This window comes from Schistocerca cancellata, chromosome 8, assembly GCF_023864275.1.
Source record: "Schistocerca cancellata isolate TAMUIC-IGC-003103 chromosome 8, iqSchCanc2.1, whole genome shotgun sequence".
In the NCBI taxonomy this organism is placed as follows: domain Eukaryota; kingdom Metazoa; phylum Arthropoda; class Insecta; order Orthoptera; family Acrididae; genus Schistocerca; species Schistocerca cancellata.
The window spans coordinates 348,390,394-348,398,618 of NC_064633.1; positions in this window are offsets into that span (position 1 = coordinate 348,390,394).

Genomic DNA, 8,225 nt, shown 5'->3' on the forward strand with positions numbered 1-8,225 from the left:
TGTATGCGAAATACAGATAGAAGCACTGTGTAAAGCGAGATAAACAACATGATTTGATAGATGAAAAACTGAAAACTTCATCAAGGTGAAACATAAAAAATAATCTGTCGTATTATAATGAAGAGAATAGGCCACTAAACGTAATGTATATGTTGTCGAGCGTAAGATTTGGAAGAAAGCACGGGTAGGATATGATTAGAATGAACCACATTCTATTAAAATTTTTATTTCTAGACAGAATTTTCAGATAATTTTAATATTGGTAAACATTTTTATTACATCAGTAACCACTCCGAAGACACAACGCAATACATGATCTGGTGGTTTAACGGTAAAGAGCTCGCCTTGATCTTGGGCCTCTGATATTTTAGTCCGCTTTTAACCTAGAGTTCTTCTCACGAAGGTGCAAGGTTCGCCAGAAACTACACGTTGTCCGGATTATACGGGAAACTGTCAGTTCAAGTTCGACAGTGGGAGTATTGTTTAGGTTGGGGATATAAACTAGGTACTTCAAAGTGGCGTCTAGTTGAAATACGTTGCGAAATATATTCACTGAACTGCATATTCTCTTAGCATAAGCTGTATTCGGTACAATTAAACTACCCATCGGTGACATCTGAAATTTTGTGGCAGACTGGAACTCGAAACCAGATTGCTCTCTTATTGTGAGCGTTTGCATTACCACATTCCCTGGACCGACAAAACTACCACATATCACACTGTTTATTCATAGTGAAGATTATGATGACCCCGTAATAGAGGTCAGCATATTTGCGAATAGTACGTATTTACAGTGACAGATAAATAGTTCACCCACTCGTGAGAGAATCATCAAAGGGTAAAGACGTGCAGACGTTTAAAACATTCCCCCCTGCAAGACAATGTAAGTATTAATGTCGATGGTAATGAACAGAAATACGTGAAGACGTTTATCAACACTCCCCCCTGCAAGACAATGTAAGTATTAATGTCGATGGTAATGAACAGAAATGTAGGCGGAAAGAAAACAGATATGCAACTAATAATTGCATTTTCTTGTAGGCAGGGTGAAGTGGTTCTAGCAGTACCCACATGACACGGGAATAATGCTATTTATTCTAACCTACCATTTAAACATCAATGGCTGTAAGCGTGTCACAGTCAGTTTGGTATCGAATCCGGAGTTCCACATGTTGGTAGTATTTGAAAACCCTCGATTCAGTGACATCAAGGTAATATTATACATGGATGAATGACGTTGACTATGTGGAGTGCCACTGCAGATTTCAGCCTTGTTCCACAGAAACGTTCACTCACCAATAGTGATATTGAATGATTATGCAATGTTGGTAGGGGACTTGCCTGGAACGATTAAAATATCTAACAGCAGAGAGAACATATATCTACAGGAGACTTGAATTACATGCCAAATTCTGCATGTGCTCGGGAAATATGGATTTATTCAGACTGTCCTATTTGAAAACAATAATAAATCCGCACTATTTCGGCACAATTTAACCATGTAATACAGCATGAACTCAGGCGGCAATGATATGCTCTCCCATCCTATGCGACTTTCTGAAGTAGTTTGCTAGAGTTAGCTCGGCATACTCTCCACCCATCAGGAGAAACCATTACTTTGGTCTATGATTCATGCTCTGCATCGTTGGAGTTGCAGATACGTGAATAAACTTTTCCAGATGTAGGCACATAACAACAATCTTATATAATTTTGTTTATATATTCAGCTATATATAAGTGTTTATAAATAAGAAATTAGAGAGCCATAAGTGTGTTATTTATTTCCCTACAAAGCCCCACATCCAAATGTAAATGAACAGTTAGCACCGTGACTGTGTAGACAGTAGGCTACTGGTCCTACAGTGATGATGCTAAATACTAGAAGAAGAAGAATCGATCATTACTGTCCTGCATTATATGTGTTTCAATTATTGAACTTGTGAGATGACTAATCTTATTCTAACATAGTTAACACCTTAGGAGGAAGTCTGCTTTGGTAAAATGTCTATATTCTCAAAAACCTTGCGCGTGGGTTCCCCCGGTCGGAAGTTCGAGTCCTCCCTCGTGCATGTGTGTGTGTGTGTGTGTGTGTGTGTGTGTGTGTGTGTTTTGTCCTCTGCGTACGTTTGTTTAAGTTAGGTTAAGTAGTGAGTAAGCTTAAGGGCCGATGACCTCAGCAGTTTGGTCCCATATGACCATACCACAAATTTCCAAATTTCAAGAATCCTGTTTCAGACATAACATCGGCTATTGCAGGAGATTTTGCATGGCGTTGAGGGAGTAACGAACCACACATGTACAACGCACACATGTCTATACAGTGATAGCAAAATCGGGGAAATCAACGCTAAATTAATGTAACAGACAAGTTTTTTGAGGTGTTACCTAGAAATGGTAAAGTGTTATAGTGGTTGAACTCTAGAATCCTGCAATGTGAGCTAGTTGTCAATTAGTCATACTTCACCAAGTGAGAAAATAAATCCCAACAGAATATTCATATTTGATGATGTCGCTGTGGAAAATCAAGATGAGATTTAGAAATATTTCTGCTTTGGCTGTCGTATTCAAGTCAATATATTTTGAGTCAGACATACACAAGGATCCCAAAGTAGTTGGTTCGAGATAATGTGAACATTATTATTGTTTTCAAACACGACAGTCTGTAATAGAAGCATATTTGCCAAGCACATGTAGAAAATGACATGTCATTCAATTAAGTCGTTACAGTATGCAGGGATGGCTGGAAAGCTAACTAACTGGTGGGTTGCTGGAATAACTCACTACATGGCCTAGTGGTTATAGATACAACTAGGAAAAAGAATGACAGCCTAAACTGACGAAATTTTGATGAGATTCTACATAAAAGGCAGTGTCGGAACTGCATCAGTATATTGTAACTACGTACAAATTTTCACATGTGTCACTTACTCGTTTCTCAGGGTGCAAAGCATATGCAATTGTTTCCGTAAGAGCATGCAGAAATTTAACAGTACATAGACGATGCATCGCTAAACAATTCGAGGTAGTGAATCTGGGATTGGAGAAGACAGCGTTAGAAGATGACAAGAATAAAATCGCATTGCTGTGTACTTTCTTATTTACGTAGTTACAGTTAACTGCAAATACCATCATTGACACAATGAACGTACCATTTGTATTGTCCCTTACAAAATGTGCTGAAACTGACGGCAATCAACCTCAATACAAGCATTTTTGTACGTTCTTACAGAGACACTCTGTATGAAAACTTATGAAAATCGAGGAAATCAACGCTAAATTAACGAAGCTGAGAAGTCTTATTGAGGGTGGTAGCTAAAAACGGTGAGGCGGTGCAGTGGTTGAACGCTGATATCCAGCAATGTGAACTATAGATCAATGAGAAAATGGAAGAAGTCAAAACAAAACTCACGTACATGGATGTATCAGGGCATGGTAAAGGATCCAGAGAGGTAATTCTGACTACGGTTGATAATGGAAGCAAGACTAAAGAAAAATCAAGAAATGTTCATAGGATTTGTCGACCTGGAAGAAGCGTTCGAAAATGTTAAATGGTGCAAGATTTTCAAAGTACTGAGAAAAACAGAGATATGATATAGGGAGAGACGGGTAATATACGATACATACAAGAGCCAACAAGAGCCAAGCGCGAATAATAATAGCGGACAACCAAGAACGACGTGCTCGGATTAACAAAGATGTAAGGCAGGGATGTAGTCTTTCGCCCCTACAGCTCAACATGTACATCAAAGACGCAATGATGCAAATAAAAGCAAGGTTCAGAATTGGAATTAAAATTTAAGTTGAAAGGATATAGATGGCACGATTCGCTCATGGCATTGCTATCCTGAGTGAAAGTGAAGAATAATTACATGAACTGCTGAATGGAATGAACAGTCTAACGAGTACAGAATATGAATTGAGTGTAAATCGAAGAAATAAGAAAATAATGAGAAGCAGAAGAAATGAGAACAGCGAGAAAATATCAGGATTGATGGTCCGAAGTAGATGAAGTTAAGGAATTCTGCTACCTAGGCAGCAAAAGAAGCAATGACAGATGGAACAAGGAGGACCTCAAAAGTAGACTAGCACTGGCAAACAGGGCATTTCCGGCCAAGAGAAGTTACCTGGTATCAAATACAGACCTTAATTTACGGTAGAAATTCCTGAAAATGAACGTTTGGAGCACCGCATTGTATGGTAGTGAAACATGGATTGTGGGAAGACTAGAGCAGAGGAGAATCGAAGCATTTGAGATGTGTTGCTACAGCTGACTGTTGCAAATTAGGTGAATATATAAGGCAAGGAATGACGAGTTACTGCCAGAATCGGAGAGGAAAGGAATATGTGGAAACCACTGACAAGAGCGGGATGATAGGACACCCGTTTAGACATTAGGGAATGACTTCCATGGTACAAGGGATCTGTAGAGGGCAAAAACTGTAGAGAACGACAGAGATTTGAATATATCCAGCAAATACAGGTAATAGAGAACGTAAGTTGCAAATGCTACTCTGAGATGATGAGTTTGGCACAGGAGAGGAATTCGTGGTGGTCCGCATCAACCCAGTAAGAAGACATATGACTAAAAAAAAGTGATAGGTAAGGCACTTGGCTCCGATTAGCACCAGTTAAAATTGGACAGTTACAATGAGATCAGTCTCTCTTTGAAATGTCTAAACCAGTAAATGAAAGACTGAAAAGGCTGTCAGACGGTGAGGACGGAGGCAGAAAACAAGAAAAAGAGGAAGGGGAAGAAAAGATAGTACGTGCTGTTAGTGAGTTCATTAACCATCACAGCATTGCTGAGTTAGAGCGGACATATAGTAGCAACAAGAAGAAAAGATATATGTTAGGTAATCACCCAATAAGTTTAAGCAAGAAAGGAATACAAGTTGTGAATAAGGAATCTGAAAGAACTTTTGTTTTATTGGAACAAATTTTCTCAAAAACTGGACACGTCTAAAAGTGATTCCTGCAAGAGGTATCACAGTATGGTGACGTATTATGTGTGAATAACTCACACACGAACGTCAACACTTCAAAAGGACGAGTTGAAGCCTCGTTGAGTGTCAAATAAAAGAATATAACTAAACCCACGTTAGCAGTTGTACGTAGCAAAGGCACTGAAGCTCAGCTTAAAAGACTGAACCATCTATCGCTGGAGTATATAAATTACGGTGATCCTAACGAAATCATAGAACGATTATGTCTGCTTACAGTATCAGCTACCACAGGGTATATAGCCTACATGAACGAAATAATATTAATGATTCCAAAGCTGTGAGAAACATGCATAATCGAGTAATTATGGAGACAGTTGTTCATCAGTTTCACAGGCCTGCATGCAAAAAATTTAGACAGGGCATGTGATAATAAAAGGATTCAATGATTTATGATAGGCTGATCTTCTAGGTATGTGAGAATATTCAAGATTGAATAAAGCCCAGTTCATTGGTCATAGATGCATATCCCAAATTCGTGTGGGACCTACATGCCAATGTAAAGATGGTGAAGCTAATTGCTTAGATGTTTGAACAATTGCAGCAAATAGGAACTAATCATAGTTCTGGTAACTTTCAAATCAACCATGGAGGTGAATCTTACAACAGGGATTTTCAGATCAGTAATAGAACGATATGGAATAAACCACTACTGTGCTCAGAAGCCTCCGATTGGAAGTCTAGAATTGTTGAATGAATGAACAGGATAAATGAAAACTGGATGTGGATGTAATGAAGTCTTTGAAGGCCATACTACTGGCTAGATATTCTAACATAAATTATTGGTAAGTAAAACAAGATTACTCATCACTCAATTACGGTAAGACCCATGACGTTCATGACACTGCGATTCTAAATTGCGTGTGCAGTCATATTAAGATTATGGATCCACTAAAGCAGAAGTTCAGCGTAGGTGATTTGGTGTGTATTGTGAAATACAAAACTGGTTTTGAGAAATCCTACCTGAACATTTGGTCAACAAAGATTTTCCAAAGTGCAGTGCGTAAACAAGAGAACTTATATCTTAAGGGTCAGTGATGGTGAAGAAATCACCAGGAATTTTTACACACGAAATTATAGAAAAGCTATAAACCGGAGATGTTCCCCACAGAGAGTGTCATAAAACATCAAAGGAGCAAGGCATTTGTGAAATGGATCAGCTTTCCATCAAAGCACAACAATTGAGTGAGCATCATAATTTGCTATGCAGTAGGACTCGGAAAGCTCGAACCACACAGAAGCATGTAACGGGTACTAGGAAACGCATCAGCGGACGTATGTGTAATGTTCTCGATAACCTATCAGTTGATCTCCATATCGCTGAATATGTAACGAAGCTGACGAAGTGCCTAAGTCATGGCGATAAGGGAATTTATATACTAGACGATATGTGCAAGAAGCACAATATTACTTGTGCCACAAATGAAGATCATCTCATTGTGAACCGAATATTAACTGATAAAGCTAGGCAGATATATCAAAAAAGGCGCATTGATATAGGAAAATTTACTGCTGTATTTACGATCGATAAGGTAATGTGTGCCAAACTTAAATTGGTTGTTGAAAAATCTTTCAGGCAAATTATGAATGCAGCTCACCTTTCAGTAAGGAAGATGAAGAGACCTAAGGGATGTTTAAAAAGTAGCATCCAGTCAGTGGCGGCAGTGGCGAAAGTATACTTGAGACATAAGGGCGGAAAAAAAAGATTTGTTAAGATAGCTGGAGATCAGATGGAGTAATTTCGTTTCTAACCTCTGCATTTGCTGGGCTTTCGGCCATTGGTTCATTAGCAGGAGGAGCTGCTGTTATAACTCAGCAATCAGGAACGGACAAACTGCAAGGAAACTGAAAGACATAATATGGCACTCGAGGCCATCGCTATCGTGAAGATCTATATTTAAAACCAGACGTGAAGGGGCCTGGGCTGTTCATGAAAATGTGCGTAATGTTAATACTAGAGAGATATACATATACACGTCAGAAAATGCAAAATCATAAGATTTCACAGTGTGTTTAAGTAGGATATACTGCCACAGATTATGTGGAAATTCTAAATTTGAGCGATTGTCAAACCTGATGTAGTTGAGGAGAACTCAGACACACATGTTTAAAAGAAAAAAAAAACGGAATACAATCTGCTTCTTATTCATTCAGCGATTTGAAACCACCAGGAGAATTGAGTCTTTATATCTCTGACAAGAACCAGGTTTTCTACAATTTTCGAAGATACCAAGTCTTCAGTTCACATTTGTGGAATAAAAAGAAATGCAGTAGGCACTTCAGTCCATCAGCTCAAGTTCAGATGTGATGTTGCACACACTAACTTCTACATAAAAAGTCAACTACTTTCCTCCAACAGATCTAAGAAAGTGGGAGTGGAATATTACATTGGTCATACAGTAGCGTAGTTAATGTCACTGAGCGAAACAGTAAACTGCATCTATGAAATCCCCCCCCCCCCCCTGTGCCAATTTCTTCATCTCAGAATAGCATTTTCCATCTGCATCTTCAATTGTTTGCTGAAAATATTCCAATCTCTGTCTTCCTCTAGAGTTTTTGCCCTCTCCAGCCTGCCATTAGTATCACGGAAGTTATATTCGCTGACGCCTTAACACATGTCCTATTATCAATCGGAAAATGGGAAATTAAGCCCCAGGAAATTTCTAGGAAAACGGATTTTAAGAACAGGGCCCCAAGGTTGCTCAACAGTATTCGCCATTTAATTTCAAACACAAATATATATTTATCATAACCATTCAGAAAACAACAGTTCAATTAAACAGTAAATGAATTGAAAGGAGTTTACTTTAAAACATCAATTAATCCACAATTTGCTTAATCAACACGGTAAGAGACCAGGCGTAGCACGTGGCCGGGGGTTCGCCGGCACCGTAGCTCAGCGTGTTTGGTCAGAGGGGTTAGCTACCCCCTGTATTGAAAAACGGAGTGGATGGATCAACGAACAACCTGAACGGGTGTCATCGGACGTCCGCCAGGAACAAATTCAACGAACTGTATAGAACGAAATGAGATAAAAAAGGGATAGTATGTTTCATTCATTATCAAAACATTTTCGATCCTGGGTTCGAATCCCACCCCTGCTTAAATTTTGATTAATAATTAGCATTGCCGGCCGAAGACTTCCGGCATAAGGAGTCACCCTCATTCTGTCAACAGCCTTGTCAAAGAGGGCGGAGGAGCGGACAGAGGTTCGGGGTACTCTCT